Source organism: Solanum tuberosum, unplaced genomic scaffold (assembly GCF_000226075.1).
Source record: "Solanum tuberosum cultivar DM 1-3 516 R44 unplaced genomic scaffold, SolTub_3.0 scf00454, whole genome shotgun sequence".
Taxonomy (NCBI): domain Eukaryota; kingdom Viridiplantae; phylum Streptophyta; class Magnoliopsida; order Solanales; family Solanaceae; genus Solanum; species Solanum tuberosum.
The window spans coordinates 238,423-253,018 of NW_006239370.1; the positions used below are offsets into that span (position 1 = coordinate 238,423).

Consider the following 14,596-nt stretch of genomic DNA (forward strand, 5'->3'; position numbering starts at 1 on the left):
GTCTTGAACTTCTTTTTCATACTTGGAGATGAATTGGTATTATTGCGTGACAACTAGATCATCGATGGATATTATGTTATAATTTATAGTTGTTATTAGGTGTGTTGTGGATTTTTGAGACAGGAAAAATTCAGGATAGACCCAAAAACAAAGGAAACTCTGCCCTATTTTCTATAGAATTTTGGTAAAGCTTGCTTTGGGATTCTCCCCCTTAGCTCCGGTGATGTTCCTAAATTGGATCGCGACACTTAGGCAGGGCCTTCTCAGAAATATTATAAGAATATTGAGGTACATTTGACAAATTAATTGATTTGAAAGTGGAAATTAATTATATTTCTTTTCTTGATTTTAAATAAGATTATTATGCTTTTATAAAATAATTATTTTTAATTGTGATAAATAGAAGCTTATTGATTAATTTGTAGAACTATTTTGTTGGTATTTCAGTTAAGTTTAGGCAAATCCCCTGAATCTTAAATTTAGATTAGGTAGGATTCGACTTCTTCCACACTCATATCAGAACCCACATTAAAGTCTAGCAAATCAGGTTTTATTAAGTAATCTGCAATATCTTTTGTTTGCACAAGTAAGATAATAATTGATCATTCAAATGTTATGTGTAATAATCAAGAATAGGAAAATATAATTAAGAATAATACTGAATAAAGTATATTAGTAATATTGAGATTAGTTATATAAGTCAAACCAAAGCACCGTTAAGTTTTACATTAAAAATAAATAAAAATGACTTTTTAGCAATTTCACATTGAGCTTTTGATATAAAATTTACATTACTTGAAACTCTTGTCAAATTCTTACAATAAAATTCAAGTAATAATACATATGACTCACAAATAATTATACCTTTCCGCTAATAATCTTGCTGGAGCATGTTTAGATTTTCTCACTAAATTGGTAGATTGAAATTTGATCCGTTTATCAAAAGATGAATATCTGGAGAAAATAAAACTTTCCCATTCAACCAATAAAGTACCTGCAATAAGATAATCAAATCTCGTATAAGTAAAAAAAATTAAAAGCAATATATAAGGTAATAAATAATTATTTCTAATAGTGATAATTAGAAGGTCATTGATTAATTGTGGAACTATTTTGTTAGGTAATTCAGTTAATTTTAGCCAAATCCCCTGATTTTCAAAATTTCGATTACGAAGTATATCAGACACCCGCATCAAAGTCACAGCAAATCAGGTTTTATTAAGTAATCTGCAACATCTTTTGTTTACACAAGCAAACAAGATAATAATTGTTATGTGTAATAACAACAATAGATAAGTATAATTAAGAATAGTACTACTGAATAAGGTGTATTAGTAATATTGAGATTAGTTATACTATTTCCGCACCTGGATGTTATGATACGGACATCCACGGGGTCATTTCCGAGGTCTTGTTGAATTCTTGCAGTAGATTCTGCAAGTATGGGAAGACAACTATCTAACTCAATCAGTTGTAATGTGTTGATATCTGCAAACTCAATGGGTATCTTTTTCAAATGATAGCCAGCCTTCCTCGCTTCGTCTTCGGCTTTCAGAGTTGTGAACTAACCTCTTCCTTTTACAGCCAGACAACTGGCGGATAAGCTGGGCATCTAAAGATGCTTTGACTTCTAAGGCTTGACAGGTCCTTTTGGTCGATTTCCAGTTGATTGCCTCAACCTATCGATTGAGTGAGTTGGAGAAGAAAGTCTTAGAAGGCTACGACTCTATAAGTTTCGCGTCTTATTTGATTTCGTATCCGGTCAAAATCTTGGCTAATTGATCGAAGTGGGTAGCTCAAAAAAAGGAATTTATTTTTCGCTTGCATTCAAGAACAGGAAAATTGTCATTTGTAGCTTTCCAGGACTTGAGAGAATTTACTTCAATTGAGTAAATACACTAACATTTGGATCCCACTCTTCGCCACGACAAGCATTAAACATCAGCTTCAACACCTCAAGGTTAGGCAACTCCGCGATGATGTCCAAGTACGACCAACTTAGATAAGTTCTGTACAACTTCAACTTCTTGAGTGTTGTTGGAATGGTCACCAGACTCCAATCATACATATTTCTTACACTCAATGTTTCAAGTTGCTGCAGCTAGAATGACAAGATTGTTGAAATGTCCAGATTTCTGAAAACTTTCATAGTAATCTTGATCTCCATTGAATCCTATTTTTTTAACATTCTGAATCCCCGAAAGAACTTCCTTCGTGCAACAAAGTGGAGATAGGTAAGAAATAGATTGTATATTTGAAAAACTCATGTGTCTTTCTTTGTCAACAGATACACTTGGTTGATTTGGTAAATGATTTTTTTGCAGTTTCAGATACCTTAATTGCATTAGTCCCCAAATTTGCTCCGGAAAAGTTATATACGGTAGAGTATACCCTCTAACAATGAATGTCTGCAGATTCCATAACCTGCAAATTTCTGGAGGTATGTCGAAATTCTCAGGGTAGCGTAATGCTAGGTACCTCAACCAGATGAGGCTTAGTATCTGTAGAGGGAAACTATAAATCGCCATGTGTGCCAAGTCCAAGATTTTGAGTAATTTGAAATGAATAAGCTCTGATTTGAGAATAAAAGTTGAAAAATAATGACCGGAAAAGAAAATAGAGCGAGTTCGTTTCAAAAGATTGTTGTTGTCATCATCTCTCAACTGATGATGTCCAGGGGTAACAAGGGCCCTGTAAAGACCATAGGGAAATTTATCAATTTTGTCACTGGTCCAGTGCTTAAACGGCTGCATATTATGCCTACTGAGAGATTGGCATACTGAAGGAACATGATTTGGATCACAATCGAATACAAAATCATTGATTTGAGCTTTCTTTTCATCGGATTTTTCAAACAGAATGTCGTTCATGATAAAAAGGTTTCCTCTTTGAACTTGTCTCAAGCACAGGTCGTATATTAGATCATGAACCTTACATGATATAATTTTTGTTTCATCTTGACTTTTCTTGCTGACATGAACTAGACATCTGTTGATAAGATCTTGTAAACATTTCTCAGCCTCTCCTTCCAAGTCATTTTCAAAATTTAGGAACCCCTCAGTCATCCATGACAATTAAGTACCTCTTTCCATGTAAACTTTTATGCAGCATGTCTGCTAACTTTGCCTCATCGTTCATGTCAAATGTGCCACCCTTTGTAGAGCGCAGAAGGCTCAACAAGATTTCCTTTACATTGTGCTGTTGAGAAAGAGTAGCCCAGGCACAAACATCAAAATGAGAACGAACGTGCGCATCATTGTAAACTTCTATTGCTAAAGTTGTTTTACCAATGCCTCCCATCCCAATGATTGGGATGACTTTGGGTTCACCAGAGTATCCTCTAGTCAGATCTTCTAACAACCGTTCCCTTTGATCATCGCGTCCAACCATATTGTTCTTAACCTTCAGAACATCATTTGCTGAACTTGAAAAAATCTTGAATCGATGATTCTTTTAATGCTTGTTTCCCTTAATCTCGAATCTTTGTTGACTCTTTCCTGACACAATCAATGTCCTCTGCTACTTGTTGCAGGCTGAGATGAAAGTTTCGACGTGTCCTTTTGTTCTGACTTTTAGTATTTGCCATTTCAATTTCTGTTACTCTCAGTTGAATTGTGTATTCAACAGCACTTGCAACTTCTTTTACCTGTACTTCCAAATCCGTCATTTCCCCGGAAACATTGTTTTTCTCAAAGTTGTTGAGAAATACTCCCAGGGAACTAACTTTTTCATGAAGAGCCCAAAGTTCCTTCTTTGTGATCACATATTAGAGATTGCATTGGCAAATTGGATGTCATCAAGAGCGATTTTATCGTCGTCTTAAGAGAAATCAAACTTGCATAAGCCATATTAACAATATTCCCCTTTTTTTCCTTTGCAATTATGACCTGAAAACTGCAGCTTGATGTGTAAAAATAATTTAACTCCTAATAAGCAAAAATGTTTGTGATTCAAAGCGCATTGACTAAAAATGTTGCTTACTTTAACAGAGGCGGAGCTAGGTGAGAGTTTATGGGTTCGGACGAACCCATTAGCTTTTTTGTAGACTCTATATTTGTATTAGAAAATTAATTTATTTTTATGTATATTAACATGTGTCCCCTCAAACAAATTGATTTAGAACCCCAAACTCCTAATCTTAGCTCCGCTTCTACTTACTTAAGTAATGTTTTCTTAGTATGATATTTAGATCTAGTGAAAAACATAAGACTTGTACTATATCTCTATGTTGCTCGGGCTCTTTCAACAAGTCGTCACACCAGTATCAGATCCGGCTATCATTATATATAGTGCAAGGAGCTAAATTATACTTTGACAATTAAGGCATTACAAGTGTTGTTTTTCTCTAGAAGTTTGATCAAATGAAAAAGTAATTAAGGAAAACTAACCTTTCAATGGCAGAAAATCAAGAATATAGCTGCAAAAGAGACATTTGAGAAAAGGATAGAAGAAGTTGTTGAGCGGCTGAAATGGAGAAAATGATCAAAATGGTCCTTAATGTATGGCTTTGATTCCATTTGATCCTTAATGTATGGACTTGATGGAAATGGTCCTTTATGTATCATAAACTGTGATCAATTTGGTCCTTAATCCTAAAATTAATATATTTCATTTTTTTTGCCCTCAAAATATACGGAATATGTAAAAGATGCACTCGTTCAAGACTTTCCTTCCCCTGTTTCCAAAAATTCCAAAAGGGCACATCAATTTTTTTTAACCAAAAGGGAAAAATCACTCCTGACGGAGCGACTTTCTTCTGACAAAATTGACGCCGTTACTCCTTTAAAAAACATAAAAATCGTTGTCGGTCCAAAAAAAATTTCTTTTTTCTTTAATATCGCCGCTGTGAATTTTTTTTTTAACAACGCTGCCCTAGCAGCGTTTAAAAAATAGAAATAGCTGCTATAGTAGCCATTTTCTTAAAAAAGTTTTAATTTTTTTTATTCAAAATTCCCGAGGCAAGGATTACTTAAAAAAATAATGGGAAATCGCTCAACGTGTAGCGATTTTAGTTAAATTTTTTTAAAAATAATCGCTACCATTAAATTTTTTTAAACTAAAATCACTACACGTGGAGCGATTTCCCATTATTTTTTTAAGTAATCCTTGCCTCGGGAATTTTGAATAAAAAAATTAAAACTTTTTTAAGAAAATGGCTGCTATAGCAGCTATTTCTATTATTTAAAAGCTGCTGGGGCAGCGTTGTTAAAAAAATAAATTCACAACAGCGATTTTTATTTTTTTTCAAGGAGTAACGGCGTCAATTTTGTCAGAAGAAAATCTCTCCGTCAGGAGCGATTTTGCTCTTTTGGTTAAAAAAAATTGATATGCCCTTTTGGAATTTTTGGAAACAGGGGAAGGAAAGTCTTGAACGAGCGCATCTTTTACATATTTCATGTATTTTGACGACAAAATAAATGAAATATATTAATTTTAGGGTTAAGGACCAAATTGATCACAATTTATGATACATAAAGGACCATTTCCATCAAATACATAAAAGACCATTTCCATCAAGTCCATACATTAAGGACCAAATGGAATCAAAGCCCATACATTAAGGACCATTTTGATCATTTTCTCGGCTGAAATGATATCTGCAGAGTTTTATCTTTAGGAAACATCTTAAATAGTCCCTTTAACTTTAAATAGTAGGGTCACTTAGATCCTTATTATGTAAAATGCTGAACATATATGGCCCTTTATCTTTGAGAAAAGATTTGCTCCTAACTAACCGCCAAAGATACACATATTTGAATATCGAAATCTGTCACATAAATTGAAATAAGGAGAGTATTATGTTATATTATTATTATTATTTTATTTATTATATTTTATCTGACTCCAAATCTAACCCTGACCCAAGGCCCATATTTTGAGATCCGACCCAAAATCCATATTTTGACATTGACTCGAGACCCAAATCCCAACAGTGAACTGAGACCCAAATACGACCTCGAATCGAGATACAACTTCGGATCTCGACTTCAGACTTGACTTCTATCCCCAATTTCAGGACCTGACTCCTATTTAAGATCCAAATTTTGACCGACACTAAAATACATTCAAAACTAATTGTGAAGGTTGGTTAATAGAGAAATTGACTTAAAATCGTAGGTCAAAAAAATCCAACCCAAGCCGACAAAGAGGTGGATAATCTGATCTTGAAATAGGTCATTCTGATTATTCCAATCTTTTATCTATTCATTTTGTCAGATATCTTAAACATACGATTCTGCTATTCACATTCATTTTACAGGACCAAAACGAGTCGTTTCCTCACTAGTTGAAATAAAAACCTCAACATCAACCTTCATTGACCCCTTCCTCCTATCCTTGCTACCTATGAAACGAGTCCCTCTTTCATTCACTAAAGAAGATGTGGCTAATATTAGAGAAATCGACTTAAAATCGATGGTCGGGAAAAAATCTGACCTTGGGAGGTCAATTTTTCAAAAATAAATTATTTTTTGAAAAATTTCGCCTTCGGGTGGTTGGTTTTTAAACAAAATAATAAAATGAACCATCCGGGGTTCAAGATGTTTATTGGTTTTATATATATACACGTTTTTTGACACGTGCAACGCACGTGATTACAAATTTAGAAAATATATGTTATAATAAATAATATTACTTATTTAAACGAATATTTGAATAATAAGCTTAGCACAAAATAATATTGCAAATTCTTTTGTGAATGTCCAATGTGGATCATCATATATATTTCTTATTCACGCGAACCTTTGAAGATGGTCAATGAAATTTTTTATTTGTTAAATGCAATAATGTATATATTTATTTCAATTTGATGAGGTTCAATCATGTAATTAGTCGTATCTCACTAATATTACATTTTAGATGATATTTGTTGTGTATTTTTCTTGTTATCTAACCAAATGTGTTTTGCACATTAAACTGTTTAGATGTTATATGAACATGTGAAGTGAACAACTACATTTTAGATGATATTTGTTGTGTATTTTTCTTGTCATCTAACCAGATATGTATTCCAAGTTAAACTGTTTAGATGTCATATGAACAATTACATTTTATCTTTTAGAACTACTTTTTGTATATTAATTTTTATTTTATAAGTTATAACATGATAGATGACGCTGTTGTTGGCTCTCATATTTGACTTCTTGATTGACTGTGTACATAAATCAAAGATAGTTATCTGATTGTCCATAGTTAACTGAGAAAGGTTTCCTTTTTATTACCGGAAAAAATAAAAATAAAAATTTAAGAATATATTCTATCTGTGAAATCATATACATAATCGCTTGTTCATCTTACACCCAACAAAGATATAGTTCATATACTTGTAAATAATTTTTAATTTATTCACCCAAACATAATTCGTCAAAGGAAAAATAACAACAACGTGTTATCACATATATAGGAGCGGTATGATAAAATAAAAAAATACTGGTCAAAAGTTAATATAAGGAAAGATGGATGTTAGAAATAATTAATGTAATAACTATCATAATATTATAACTAAGAATGTAAAAGAGTGTGAATTAGGTTTGCAATAATTAGTAATAACTAAGAGTATTTTATTATTTTGTAAATGATAAATCTTAAATAATTCATATATATTCACATCTGTTGTGAGTCTTTTTTTTTTTAAAAGAACTCGAAACATTTTAAAATAATATATTTTGAAGTTAGAAGATCTTGTTAATATGATATTACATTCGTGACATATTTAATAGTTTAATTTAAACACAAATACCTACCCAAATATAAATATATATATTTGCATTCATGAAAATATTTATCTCATAAAAATTAGCTATTAAATAAATAATAAAAAATAAATTAATACAAATTTCAACTGGTGTTATTACAAGTCATATGAACTTTTCTTCGTCTAAAATACTGAAATATTAAGAAATAGTAAATAAGTAAAACAAAAGAGCAATGTTTATATAGTAATAACTATTTTGAAGCAAACTTCCTGATAATCTAAATCACATAAGTAGCATCACTACATCAAAAATGATCTTTAACGGCAATTAATTAATGGTAATAGCTTAATTGACGCTAAATATTAGCGACAATTAACACTCTCTGTATATCTCCCTAAGTTTTTAGCGACACTGGATCTAATGACACTTAACTAATGCCGGTAAAGACTTTAGTATTGTTTATTAATGTGTCAATCTATAGCCTATAAAAGTTATTTTTGTTATAGTGCATTCACAAATAAAGTCATTCTTTTGTCGTGAGCATCAAAACACAAATTATGACAATTCTCTAAATTTTAGAAAATAGAAAAGGGCTAAAAATACCCTTGAACTATTTGAAAAAGTTTAAAAATATCCTTCATTCATCTATTGAACTAACAATACCCCTCCATCCTCCTTTTTGGTCCATCTCTACCCTTAAAACTAACATCCACTTTTTAAAAAAAAATTATTATTATTATTTGTTACATGTCATTTTCTTATTGGATAAATTAAATCTCAACCCATTTAATTTTTCCCTACCCACCCATTGTAGTGAACATGACCCAAACCCAATTAGAAGACCTATTAAAAAATAAATTGATTGAGTCTTTCTCCCCTAACCTCAAGCCTCTTTCTTCTTCCCGCTTTTCTTATTCAAAAATTTCAAGATAATATTCAATCAAATAATACAATTTCCACTGCAATACTAACTTGAAGTTGAAGGATTCAAGGAGTATTGATTTTTGCAGTCTTTTTTCCATCGCGTTAAAAAACTACACCAAAATCTATCAAAATTGCACCTAAACTATAACAAAACAGAAGCAAACCTGCACCTTATATTATACCAAAAACTAAATCAAAACTGTAAAAAAACAGAGGCCAAAAGGCAATGAAAGTGCACCATAATGAGATTAAAAAACTGGACCAAAAATTTGATGATAAATAGCACCAAAGCTGGTCCAAAAAACGAAAATAAAAGTGGTTCAAATTTACTTTATTAACGATGGAATACATTACAATGAAATTTACGAATTATTCCAACTCCTTAAACGTAAGAATATTAATCAAACTAAACACAATTTCACTATCATACCAACAATAATAGTAATTACAATTAAGAACATTACACTAACTACACACCATTAACAAATTTGCATATCACACTTATCTAGATTGCACTGGACATTTTATCATTTGATTGAAAGTAGTCTAGAAATATTTTGAATAAGAAAAGAGGGGACAAGAAAGAGGCTTGGGGTTAGGGGAGAAAAAATCAATCAATTTATTTTTTAATGGGTCTTCTGATTGGGTTTGAGTCATGTTCACTACAATGGGTGGGTAGGGGAAAATTAAATGGGTTGATATTTAATTTATCCATTAAGAAAATGACATGTAACAAATAATAATAATAATAATAATAATTTTTTAAAAAGTGGCTGTTAGTTTTAAGGGTAGAGATGGACAAAAAGGTGGATGGAGGGGTATTTTTAGACCTTTCCAAATAGTTCTAAGGGTATTTTTGGCCCTTTTCCGGAAAAGATATTCAAAAACATATATCAACATCACAAGATAAATTGTTAACAAAAACAAATGAATGTAGACTGCAACATGTTAACTTCATATATTGGAACATTACATACTAATGTATATGTTAAGGAAAAATAATAATTATTATATCATCAAGATTATTTACCTCAAGTACTCAAGGTTATGGAATATATCCTCTTAGGATAAAGCGATTTACTTCATCAAAATAGTGGTACCTCATATTCCACTGAACTTCGAACTCAATCAACGACAATAAATCACACAAAAATTTTAAAATGCAAGAAAAAGAAAAACAGTAGAAGATTTAAAAAATAATAGAAAGTCCCTCTATTTATAGTCAATAATAAATGGTAGTTTGGATGAGAAATGTTGAAATAGTGACTCTAGTTTTGTTATCTTAAAAGTCATAAAATAATTCTATAACTTTTCCATATAAATGTTCTTACATAATAACAAGTATATTTTTCAAAGTAAATAAAAATTATTGCATCATTAAGCAATATCATATATTTATAGTGACGTCAGAATTCTGTATTTATTTATTTATTTATTTTTATTCCCCAAATAGCCTTCTCCTACATTCAGCAGTCACCTTCCTTCACTTGCTTGCTGTAACTCCCCCTTCCTGCGCACAACCTCCATTAATGTGTCTCAAGCCTGGACCAGATTATGCACAGAGCCAGAAATGACGCAAAGATTTCCCTTTTTACCCGATCTAAATTTGCACATAAATAACACTACCCAGTGATCTGCATCAGAACTCAAAACAGAACCGGTCTATGAATTCCTTTTGAACATCGATCATTTGTCCCTCTCTTTGAAGTAAAAGGCCTGCAGGGCATTTCACTTTATCAATCTATACTATTGCTGTCTTTCTACAAAAATGCCACTGCAAATTATGCTATTTTATACAGGAGTCGAAAATTAAAATAACCTCTGACCTCAGCATGGAAACATAAAAGATCAAAGTATAGTTAGAATTATTTTATTTTTTTTATTTTTTACCCCCTTTATGTTTTAGTTTAATACGGAAAAAAGACCTCCAGAGCTGCATGGTTGAGTGTCTATGTATATTGCAGTTCCTCTCTTAGCCATTAAAATTGTGTCCAAGATCCCTATGCACTATCAAGGTATGACGCTTTTAACTTGATTTCTAATACTTTACTGTGAACTGGAAAACAAAATGCCCACGCTATGACAATCAACAAGAGCCAAGGACGTACAATTAACTCTTCATCGTACTGTATCTTCCATAGCAGTTATTCACCCATGGACAATTATATTCCTGAGTAACAACACAACAAAAGGATTATCCATCTTCCCCGCAGACGAGGACACAGAATTATTAAAAATATAATGAACAGAAAATGTATGCCCGAGAGTTGTAGAAAGATATGAGGTATTTCATAAACATTAGTTTTGTTAATACAATTATCATTTCACAATGTTGTACGTTCAGATGACTTGCCATACAAATGATACAATTCATACATTGCAGGTAAGTCCTTCATACAATTAAAATCTCAAAAACAAATAATACTAAGCACAGACCTACCGGGTAAACTTAATGAGGATGATATGCAAAACGTTTAGACATGAATCTGTGGTCATTAAGGAGCCTTCGAATTTCTATGTTTGACTCTGCTCTTTTTAGAGTTGTGCTAGGCCCTAATTTCCATACATACTAATAAATGCTTTTGTTTACACCTCCGAGTATGCGTAATTAGAATTTAACTCACTATTTTTTGAGGACTGATTGTCCAGCGATTTTAAACGCCAAGCAAGCACACACTAAACATTTATATCAAGCACTTGGCCCAAATGCAATTTGGTACACTTTGTCAATTGAAGGTGCAAAGTTTAATGTTTCGGTGTTGATCTACTGGTTGGTCGCTTCATCTAACTCTTTGTCGCATTGGAAAAAACCTTACCTGAGGAATTCAATGACTTTAATAATCAACTGATATTGACTGACTACAAATACTTCCTAATCTCATTGTTTACACTGACAGATTTATGATTATTTCAGTTGGAGCCTACCCAAGTTGACATCATGCCACCTCAAACTCTTATCCTTTGCGTTTACATATGCTAAATGCACATGGAGTTTGGTTGTCGGAAATCTAACAGTAGTAGTATGCTAATGTTTAAACCGTAAACTCATTTAAACTACTTTGTGAATTGTTTATTATGTTGAAACTTAGTAGTAAAATGAGTTTCTCGAATGCCCTCTAGCCTATATTTATAGTCGACGTATCTGAGTATATTAAAACAACACTTTGTGACTAACTAACTATATGGTTGCCTATTCTTGTGAAAAATTGTGTGCGCTTTCAATCATCTACTAAGATAATATTTGTTCCTTATTGTTGGTTAGCATTTTAATATTAATATTTTTGTATATTAATTTGCTTGAAATGTTTGGAGTCAAAGAGTGTGGCATTTGCTGTAAATTGTCCGGTGGTGGATAATTCTTTTGTCTTAACCGTTGGACATTTATTTGGAGCATTACACCATTAGGAGTTAGTGCAATATGGCACTTCAGTTTTGCAACAGATGCAAAATGCCGTTGATGGCATTAGTGCCTACTTGATTGTCACTCATAATTTCTCCATATTATTTCTCCATTATCTCATTCTTTACTCCTCAATTATTATCTGTAACTTCTAGGCCATTTATCTTCACTATTTACTACACCATTATCTTCCTATTCATTGCTAGGAAGACTTCTTCTAGTATAAATAGTGGTGGTCTTCATTTGGTTGGGTACACACAATACAAGGAAAAATATAGAGTGAAAGAGTTAGTCAAAAAAGAGAGTTCTTATTAGTTGAAGGGAGGTGTTTTTTTATGGAGCTTTGAACTCAACTCTTGTCCAGAGTTGTTGAGTTATACTTTATGAAGGCTGTTGTATCCTGGAGGGGACAAGTCAAGAGGACTACTGCTGGACCGGTGAAAACATTTGTTGCAGTGGGCTTGAATCTCCTTAAAGAGAGCGAGATATCCTCGCCTCAGCCTGAAGAGATTTATTTCTTCATTTTTATTTTCAATTGTAATTTTGTAATTCTGCTATTTTGTAAGTTTTCACTAACAATTTTAAGGAGATTCACCATGGCTACAATTGAAAAAATCGCGAATGTCAAGATGGGAGACCTTAACAAGCCATTTCGGTTCAATGGTAACCATTTTAAGAGATGGAAGGGTAAAGTACTTTTCTACTCAAATCTTCTCAATGTTTCTTATGTGTTAATTGAGAAGAATCCTAATAAAGTAGACATCACCTCTATGAATGATGATGAAACTATTTCTCATCTAGAGAAAGTGGAAAAGTACGATGGTGATTCCTATAAGTGTCGGTATTATATTCTTAATTATCTATCTGATAATTTTTATGATTATTATGATAGAACTTACTCTAGTGCAAAGAAAATTTGGAAAGCATTGCAGAGTAAGTATGATACCGAAGAGGCTGGAGCGAAAAAAATATGCAGCTAGTAAATTTTTTCGTTTCCAAATGGTGGACAACAAATCAGTGGTAGACCAAGTTCAAGACTTTATAATGATTGTTGGAGGGGAAAATGCATAAGTACTCCTCCAGCCTATGCCACAAATCCCTGAGACACACCTAACATTTACTAAGGTCCTATACTCTCCCCCCCCCCCCCCCCCCGAACTTATTTTATATATAATTTTCTACCCCTTTTCGGCCTACGTGGCACTATTTTGTGGGCCCAATGCGTGTTGACAATTTTGTCAAGGATAGTGCCACGTAGGCCGAAAATGGGTAGAAAATTATATATAAAATAAGTTCGGGGGGGAGGGTAATAGGACCTTAGTAAAGGTTAGGTGTGTTTTAGGGATTTTGGGCATAGACTGGGGGGATACTTATGCATTCTCCCTTTGGAGAGCTAAGGTCTGAGGAGGTAAAAATTAGAGATAACCTTATTGTTTGTGGCATAGTAGATAAACTTCCACCTTCTTGGAAGAAATTTCAAAAAACTATGCGCCACAAACAAAAGGAAACCTCCCTTGAAACCTTGATAATGAAAATCCACATGGAAGAAGATGCAATTGGCCAAGATGCACTTTTACAAACAGAAGAGAACAATATCACAACGAAGGTAAATTTAATTACTTCAAATAATGCTACTCCTGAAACTCACAAAAATACTTCTTTAAAGCCTAAGAAGAAAAAGTTCAAGAAAAATAATGGTAAACCTCCCAAGAAAAATAATGGTGAAAATAACCAAGCACAAAATCAACAAGTTCAAGATAAGGGACCATGCTTTGTTTGTGGCAAGAGTGGGCATATTGCTCAATTTTGCAGATTTTGGAAACGTGGTCCTAACCCTCAGGCAAACGTTACCGAAGAACCTTTTGTGGCGGTGATTACCGACATAAACATGGTTGAGAGTGTTGATGGATGGTGGGCTGATTCTGGTGCAAACCGTCATGTCTGTTATGACAAAGATTGGTTTAAAAAATATACTCATTTTGAGGAGCCCAAAACCATCATGCTTGGTGATTCTCACACAACTCAAGTGCTTGGAACGGGAGATATCGAATTGTGTTTTACTTCTGGAAGGGTATTAACTTTGAAAGATGTACTTTATACTCTTTCTATGAGGAAAAATTTGATGTCTAGTTTTCTTCTTAATAAATCAGACTTCAAAAACAAATTATTGAACCTGATCAATATGTAATAGTGAAGAAGGGTATTTTTGTGGGAAAGGGGTATGCATGTGATGGGATGTTCAAACTGAATGTTGAAATGAATAAAGTTTCTACTTCTGTTTATATGCTTTCTTCTACCAATTTTAGGCATGCTCATTTGTGTCATATTACTGATCATTATGTTGGAATCATGAGTAGTTTAGAATTAATCCCAATGATCAAAAAGAATTTTGAAAAATGTGAGGCTTGTAGTAAAGCCAAAATCACTAAAAGGCCTCATTTACAAGTTCAAAGAAAAACTGATTTGTTAGAATTAGTTCATACTGATATTTGTGAACTTGGTGGAATTTTAACTCGTGGAGGTAATAGATATTTTATCACTTTCATTGATGATTTTTCTAAGTTTACATATGTTTACT

General features: G+C 32.6%; 1 pseudogene; it reads right to left on the bottom strand.

The window, feature by feature from the left end:
- Positions 1-739: 739 nt before the first annotated feature.
- LOC107058161 (putative late blight resistance protein homolog R1B-16) lies at positions 740-4,464 on the bottom strand (annotated as a pseudogene).
- Between the last annotated feature and the right edge of the window lie 10,132 nt (positions 4,465-14,596).